Source organism: Coregonus clupeaformis, unplaced genomic scaffold (genome assembly GCF_020615455.1).
Source record: "Coregonus clupeaformis isolate EN_2021a unplaced genomic scaffold, ASM2061545v1 scaf0338, whole genome shotgun sequence".
Taxonomy (NCBI): domain Eukaryota; kingdom Metazoa; phylum Chordata; class Actinopteri; order Salmoniformes; family Salmonidae; genus Coregonus; species Coregonus clupeaformis.
The window spans coordinates 106424-115123 of record NW_025533793.1 but is presented as its reverse complement, the minus strand read 5'-3'; the positions used below and the strand labels follow the sequence as shown (position 1 = coordinate 115123).

The 8700-nt window shown below is 40.7% G+C and overlaps 1 long non-coding RNA gene across 1 annotated transcript; it reads left to right on the top strand.

Annotated features, from left to right (window-relative positions):
- The first annotated feature begins 471 nt into the window (after nucleotides 1–471).
- Nucleotides 472–8390, top strand: LOC123484501. The gene is made up of 3 exons (XR_006658555.1): nucleotides 472–561; nucleotides 1150–1266; nucleotides 8353–8390. It is a non-coding gene; the product is annotated as an uncharacterized LOC123484501 (long non-coding RNA).
- The last annotated feature ends 310 nt before the right edge of the window (nucleotides 8391–8700 follow it).

Here is an 8700-nt window from a genome sequence, read left to right as displayed (position 1 = left end):
TCCTCAGTAGCCTATTCCAGCAGGCTACTGGGCAACAGAAGCACTTCCTACCTCAACATCGCCTTGCTATTCATGTTAAATAAATGAATCTGTCAATTTGAACTAAGCAAGCTGCTAAATCATTCAGCTTACATCTTGCCTACATGTTGCCCAGGATACTGGAATAAGATGTAGGCCTATCAGGGGCTATGTTTTGGGATAGTTTTCAGGCCTTGTGGGTGGGTTTTGAGTAGTCATTGGGCTAGAAAAAGTCATTGCATTAAATCACCTGACTGTTTGGATGTGTCTGTTACTTAATGTTTTATTGCTGAGAGATAATGAATAAAAGAGAACACTGTGTTAACCGCAACCAACATGCTGGATCTCTGTTTAGGGGTCAGTGCTCTAAAAGGAGTCTCTCGGGGAGAGAGAGGAGGGGGGCCCTGCCTCTAAAAGGAGACTCTCTGGGGAGAGAGAGGAGGGGGCCCTGCCTCTAAAATGAGTCTCTCGGGGGAGAGAGAGGAGGGGGGCCCCTGCCTCTAAAATGAGTCTCTTTGGGGAAAATGACACCAAAACTAAGAGGTGAGCTGAAAATATTGTTTAAGAATTTATATTAGAAAATGCTATATAGGAGAAAAGAAAATCACATTTGTGTTTTTTCATCAGAAATGATTACTAATGGGTACCTTCAATATAACTATTGTAGATTTGAGATGTGATTTAAAACCATTGTTTAGCTGGAATGTAATGTTCGTATCCTGTATATTTGACTGTGATACGTGGTCGTCTCACCTAGCTACCTTAAGATGAATGCATTTACAGATGCCATATCTTAATTTTATCCAGTTTCTCACAGCAGGAACATAATCCTGCAGCAATAGCAAATGTGTATTTTTAGGTGGATTATAATTAAGGGATATTTTCTGTAGGGGGTTCATACATTTTTCATCAGGGAAAATCAAGTCTGACATTTTAAAGTGGAAATTACACACTTTAGACTCCTTTATAAAGCCTTGTAGTGGTTTAATCATTTATTTAAGCAATAAAAGCTAATTGACCAACATTTCTGAAAATGGATATATAGCGTTTTGGAATGAAACTCTTCTTATGTTTCCCCATCTGAGCTCAGAGTAGATGAGAGATGTAATGTTTGTCTCTGTTGTGTTGAAGCCCAATCAAGCAGGAGAGACCAGCCTCCCCTGTACCCAGCTGTGTGTCCATGAAGAGTGACCGGTCTATGGTTCCACCTCTACAGTTTAGAGAGGGAGTCTTTTCTAGTGAACAAAGGTAAGAAGAACTCATGGGTCATGGTCAGTGAGTTAAACAACACTGTCTCTAGTCATTTCTCCTCTCCCATTTTACCATTTCTTTTTGTTGTTTTCATAATCCATAGGCTAAACCTTTTTTCCATTTTCATAGTCCTGAAACAATATTAAACTAACACAACATTCCCTCCCTGTGTGTGTGTGTGTGTGTGTGTGTGTGTGTGTGTGTGTGTGTGTGTGTGTGTGTGTGTGTGTGTGTGTGTGTGTATGAGTGTGTGTGTGTGTGTGTGTGTGTGTGTGCACTCCCTGGATGAGGAGATGTAATCTCTATCCTGATTGCCTAGTCACTTTTAACCCTACCTACATGTACATATTACCTCAACTACCTGGTACCCCTGGACATTGACTCAGTACTCCTTATAGCCTCATTATTATTATTTTATTATGTTACTATTTCCTTTTTTTATTTAGCTAATTTTTGTTACTTTTTAACTAAATTGTTGGGAAAGGGCTCGTAAGTAAGCATTTCACGGTAAAGTGTACCACTGTTGTATTCGGCGCATGTGACATACAATTTCATTTGATTGAATTTGAAGGTCATGCGTAAAAACATGTCATCAGGTCGAGCAGTCGTCTCATGCCGAACGGTCGTCTCACGCCGAACTGCGCATGTGCAGGCCGTCAAATCAAAGGCACTCCTTCCATATAAAGTTGTTTTTGACCAACATGAAAACGTGTCAGTTTGTCACTTTCACGAGGTTGAAGTAATAATGTGTTCAACTACTAAAGACAGAACATTTATAAAATGAACAAATCAATCAATCCAAATTAGATTTGTCACATGCTCCTAATACAACAGGTGAAATGCTTTACTTACGAGCCCTTAACCAACAATGCTGAGTTAAAAAATGTTTTACTAACAACTAAGGAAGTCATTTTTACTTCTTTGACTTCTCAAACCCTAAACCCTGGCCTGGTCTGCTTCATATGTGTACCACAATTATATATTTTTTTACATCAGCAGTTGTCACAAAGTGCTTATATAGAAACCCAGTCTAAAACCCCAAAGAGCAAGCAATGCAGATGTAGAAGCACGGTGGCTAGGAAAAACTCCCTAGAAAGGCAGTAACCTAGGAAGAAACCTAGAGAGGAACCAGGCTCTGAGGGGTGGCCAGTCCTCTTCTGGCTGTGCTGGGGGAGATTATAAGAGGATATGGCCATTCAGTTCAGATCGCTTTTCAAGATTTTAAAATGTTCATAGATGATCAGCAGGGTCAAATAATAATCACTGTGGTTATAGAGGGTGCAACACGTCAGCACCTCAGGAGTAAATGTCAGTTGGCTTTTCATAGCCGAGCATTCAGAGGTCAAGACAGCAGGTGTTGTAGAGAGAGAGAAGGAGAGGGAGAGAGAGAGAGAGAGAGAGAGAGAGAGAGAGAGAGAGGGTCGAAACAGCAGGTTCGGGACAAGGTAGCACGTCCGGTGAACAGGTCAGAGTTCCATATCCGCAGGCAGACCAGCAGAAACTGGATCAGCAGCACGACAAGGTATCACGTCCGGTGGAGCATGTATCGACACTGATAGGATCGAAGGAAAGGGAGCGCTGCTCTCGGATCAGTTTTCTCCATTAAAATCTTTCCTTATAATTATAATTATTTCACAATGCTGACCACGGATCAGCTTCTAGAAAGATATTACTACCTACGGGTGCAAATATTGAGGTAGTTTATTCTAATGCTTACACAATAAAAATGCACTAAATCACAGATTCGGCACATCATTGTTCACATGTTAGGCTACACATCATGAAATATATTGAGACAAATTACAGACAGTAGCCCACAAGTAGCAAAATAAAACTAAATATATTGAACATTGAATATATTTCAATATGATTGAAATAGGCCTATAGCCTACTGTTTATATTTTAATGCAGTCATCTCTGTTTTCATTTGAAGCAAATTTGTATAAGTCCCTTGTTTTGCAACTTTGTATTTGTAGTCAACTTTGTTCTGAATTTATCTGCGGTCACAGAGAGACGGATAAACCATGTGATTCTATGTTTAGCGGAGATCTTCTGTGTATAAAGTGACGCGGGAGGGCAAAAAAGCATCTAACGACGCACTTGGCTGTTCTACAAGTGGTCTGAGGCAGGTGTTAGAATATGAGCGTTTTCAAGTGCAACGTTAATAACGATGGTTTTGGGAAACAGCTCCGAGATTTTACAATGCTCCTACGAAGGTTCTAATGATGAACTTAGCCTTAATATGCTTTTGGGATACCAGGCCCTGGACAAAAACATCTGCTAAATTCAAAGGTAAATGTTTTACATACAGATCTCATATTACTGGATTTATTTTATTAAACAATTTTTTATATTGATGTTACAAATGTATCATGTATACAGTTCTTTATAAAAAAATGTAGTTATTTGTTACATTTGACTCTGTAAAACCTAGTAGTACTACTTATTTCTCTAAGAGTGAAGCAGATATATATATTATTACTGTGTAAAACCTAGCAGTACTACTTATTTCTCTGAGAGTGAGGCAGATGTACATTCAAGAATTAGTTGTCACTGTGTTAACCACAACCAACATGCTTTATCTCTGTTTAGGGGTTAGTGGTCTAAAATTAGTCTGTCTGGGGAGAGAGAGGACCAATTTTCTACTCTGAGACGCTTTTGGATACGTGCCCAGATCTCAAAATATTGTTTTAAAAACGAACAATTTTTGTTTGACATAATAAAAAAAGAATATCACTAATGTACCCGACTGTAAAGACTTGGTTTAGTTTATTGTGTGGCAGTGCTCATGTCCGCGTTCTGGAACTGTCCGCGTCCCCGTACAGAACTGTCCGCGTCCACGTACGGTTTGGCGCCAAGCATATTGTCCAGTTACGCGCAGAGTGGTCTGAGGTGATGTTGGGGAATAACGACGGAGTTCGGTTACAGTGTTGAGACACCGAAATGTATTGTTCAATTTGCTTTTTGCGTAATGGTCAGGGGACAGTATGAGGTAGCCAGATCCTTTTCACTCACTATACTTGTTTCATCTTGTGGTTCACCGGATTGGCCATCATCCTTGACGGACAGACGAACGACCTGCAGCTAGCTGCTTAGTGGAGGGCTTCTCCCTCTCTCGTTGGACGGATGCTGGCTACCTACCATCCCGCTGTCCGGTCCCCTCTCTTCACTAGATGGACGGTAACTTTAGTGTTTAACCCCTCTGTGTCCAAGGACCAAACTTTTTTTATAATATTTTCGGGTGCGCACAAGGTTTTTATTGTTTGTAAAACTTTAGTGGAGAGCTCTCAATTTGCCGGATTTTAGGTATATAAAGTGCCTTCAGAAAGTATTCACACCCCTTGACTTTTTCCACATTTTGTTATGTTAAAGCCTGAATTTAAAATGCATAAAATTCAGATTTATTTGGTCACTGGCTCACACACAATACCCCATAATGTCAAAATGGAATTATGTTTTACGGAAGTCTTTACAAATGTAATTAAAAATGAAAAGCTGAAATGTCTTGAATCAGTAAGTATTCAACCCTTTGTTATGGCAAGCCTGAATAGTTTCAGGAGTAGAAATGCGCTTAACAAGTCACATAATAAGCAGTAGGAGTGCGTGGGTCAAATCACTGGGGAAGACAAGCCAGAAAATACATATTACAATCTACAGTTGAAGTCAGAAGTTTACATACACCTTAGCCAAATACATTTAAACTCAGTTTTTCACAATTCCTGACATTTAATCCTAGTAAGAATTCCCTGTCTTAGGTCAGTTAGGATCACCACTTTTTTAAGAATGTGAAATGTCTTTCATCACATTCCCAGTGGGTCAAAAAAGTTTACATACACTCAATTAGTATTTGGTAGCGTTGCCTTTAAAATTGTTTAACTTGGGTCAAACGTTTCGGGTAGCCTTCCCAAGCTTCCCACAATAAGTTGGGTGAATTTTGGCCAATTCCTCCTGACAGAGCTGGTGTAACTGAGTCAGGTTTGTAGGCCTCCTTGCTCTTCTGCACACGCTTTTTCAGTTCTGCCCACAAATTTTCTATAGGATTGAGGTCAGGGCTTTATGATGGCCACTCCAATACCTTGACTTTGTTGTCCTTAAGCCATTTTGCCACAACTTTGGAAGTATGCTTGGGGTCATTGTCCATTTGGAAGACCCATTTGTGACCAAGCTTTAACTTCCTGACTGATGTCTTGAGATGTTGCTTCAATATATCCAATAATTTTCCTTCCTCATGATGCCATCTATTTTGTGAAGTGCACCAGTCCCTCCTGCAGCAAAGCACCCCCACAGCATGATGCTGCCACCCCCGTGCTTCACGGTTGGGATGGTGTTCTTCGGCTTGCAATCAACCCCCTTTTTCCTCCAAACATAACGATGGTCATTATGGCCAAACAGTTCTATTTTTGTTTCATCAGACCAGAGGACATTTCTCCAAAAAGTATGATCTTCGTCCCCATGTGCAGTTGCAAACCGTAGTCTGGCTTTTTTATGGTGGTTTTGGAGCAGTGGCTTCTTCCTTGCTGAGCGGCCTTTCAGGTTATGTCGATATAGGACTCGTTTTACTGTGGATATAGATACTTTTGTACGTGTTTCCTCCAGCATCAAGTCCTTTGCTGTTGTTCTGGGATTGATTTTCACTTTTCGCACCAAAGCATCAGCTCATCTCAGGAGACAGAACGCGCTCCTTCCTGAGCGTTATGACGGCTCGGTGGTCCCATGGTGTTTATACATTGTTTGTACAGATGAACGTGGTACCTTCAGGCGTTTGGAAATTGCTCAAGAGTGTGCAAAGCTGTCATCAAGGCAAAAGGGTGGCTACTTTGAAGACTCTCAAATATAAAATATTTTTTGATTTGTTTAACACTTTTTGGTTACTACATGATTCCATGTGTTATTTCATAGTTTTGATGTCTTCACATTATTCTACAATGTAGAAAATAGTAAAAATTAAGAAAAAACCCTTAAATGAGTAGCTGTGTCCAAACCTTTGACTGGTACTGTATATATGTATTTATTTTTACACATACACTATATATACAAAAAGTATGGACACCCCATCAAATTAGTGGATTCGGCTATTTCAGTCGCACCTGCCTGACAAGTGTATATAATCGAACACACAGCCATGCAATCTCCATAGACAAACATTAGCAGTAGAATAGCTTTACTGAAGAGCTCAGTGACTTTCAACGTGGCACGGTCATAGGATGCAACATTTCCAACAAGCTCGCCGCCATTGGACTCTGGAGCAGTGGAAACACGTTCTCTGGAGTGATGAATCACGCTTCACCATCTGGCAGTCCGACTGACAAATCTGGGTTTTAGCGGATGCCAGAGAACGCTACCTGCCCTAATGCATAGTGCCAACTGTAAAGTTTGGTGGAGGAGGAATAATGGTCTGGGGCTGTTTTTCGTGGTTCGGCTAGGCCCCTTAGTTCCAGTGAAGGGAAATCTTAACGCTACCGCATACAATGACATTCTAGAGCGCTTCTGTGCACAAAGCAAGGTCCATACAGAAATGGTTTGAACTGGAAGAACTTGACTGGCCTGCACAGAGCCCTGACCTCAACCCCATCGAACACCTTGGGAATACCTTGGGAATGCCTACTGCGAGCCAGGCCTAATCGCCCAACATCAGTGCCCGACCTCACTAATTCTCTTGTTGCTGAATGGAAGCAAGTCCCCGCAGCAATGTTCCAACATCTAGTGGAAAGCCTTCTAAGAAAAGTGGAGGCTGGTATAGCAGCAAAGGGGGAACCAACTCCATATTAATGCCCATGATTTTGGAATGAGATGTTGGACCAGGAGGTGTAATGAGATGTTGGACCAGCAGGTGTAATGAGATGTTGGAGCATCAAGTGTAATGAGATGTTGGACCAGCAGGTGTAATGAGATGTTGGACCAGCAGGTGTAATGAGATGTTGGACCAGCAGGTGTAATGAGATATTGGCCAGCAGGTGTAATGAGATGTTGGACCAGCAGGTGTAATGAGATGTTGGACCAGCAGGTGTAATGAGATGTTGGACCAGCAGGTGTAATGAGATGTTGGACCAGCAGGTGTAATGAGATGTTGGCCAGCAGGTGTAATGAGATGTTGGACCAGCAGGTGATGAGATGTTGGACCAGCAGGTGTAATGAGATGTTGGACCAGCAGGTGTAATGAGATGTTGGACCAGCAGGTGTCCACATACTTTTGATCATGTAGTGTATGTTTGGTGAAGTAATAAAGAAGGTGTAATATTTTGGGTAGATGTTCCTAGAACAGATTATAACTATATATGGACATATTATAAAGTATGTGCATGAATAGACTCTTAAGGATTAAAGTGGAACTGAGATGAGGAAGTGAATCAGGAGGCCAATGTGACCATGTTACAAGTAAGTTCCACTTGTTAAATCCACTTCAGTCAGTGTAGATGCAGGGGGAGGAGACTGGTAGGGGGGGTTGCAACTCAATATTAGGGAGGGTGTTCTTAATGTTTTTTACACTGTTTGTTTGTTGCTTTATGTAATGGCATATATTTAAATGCTTTGTGTAATGTCACATAATTTAATGCTTTATGTACACTGAGTGTACAAAACATTATGAACACCTGCTTTTTCCATGACATAGATTGACAGGTGAATCCAGGTGAAGATATGATCTCTTATTGATGTCACTTGTTAAATCCATTTCAATCAGTGCCAGGCGCACCGATTTGTATCAAGAACTGCAACGCTGCTGGGCTTTTCGCGCTAAACAGTTTCCTGTGTGTCTCAAGAATGGTCCACCACCCAAAGGACATCCAGCCATTTTGACCCAACTGTGGGAATCATAGAGTCAACATGGGCCAGCATCCTTGTGGGACGCTCGACACCTTGTAGAGTCCATGCCCCGACGAGTTGATGCTGTTCTGAGGGGCAAAAGGAGGGGGGGGCAACTCAATATTATGAAGGTGTTCTTAATGTTTTGTATACTCAGTGTATGTTTTTTGCTTTATGTAATGGCATATATTTTATTGCTTCATGTAATGTATTTTATCTATTGAAATATAGTTTTGATATATTTTAAAATGTAGTTTCATGGTGATTTATTATGTTTTCCAGAATCTCCAACCAAACTCTGAGATCAGTCTCTCCAGTACCCAGTCATCTGTCCATGAAGAGTGACTTCTCTATGGATCATCCTATACATTTTAGTGATGGACCAGTGACCTTTGACCCCAGGTAAAAATGTATCATATTACTATTGAAGAGGAGAATCTTCTAGATCTGAAACCAGATGTATTTTGTGTATCTGAGTATATACTGTAAAGCATCTGCTTATAATTAGTTGTTTATGTCATATATTTTAATACACTGAGTGTACAAAACATTATGAACACCTGCTTTTTCCATGACATAGATTGATAAGGTGAATCCAGGTGAAAGATATGATCTCTTATTTATGTAAGT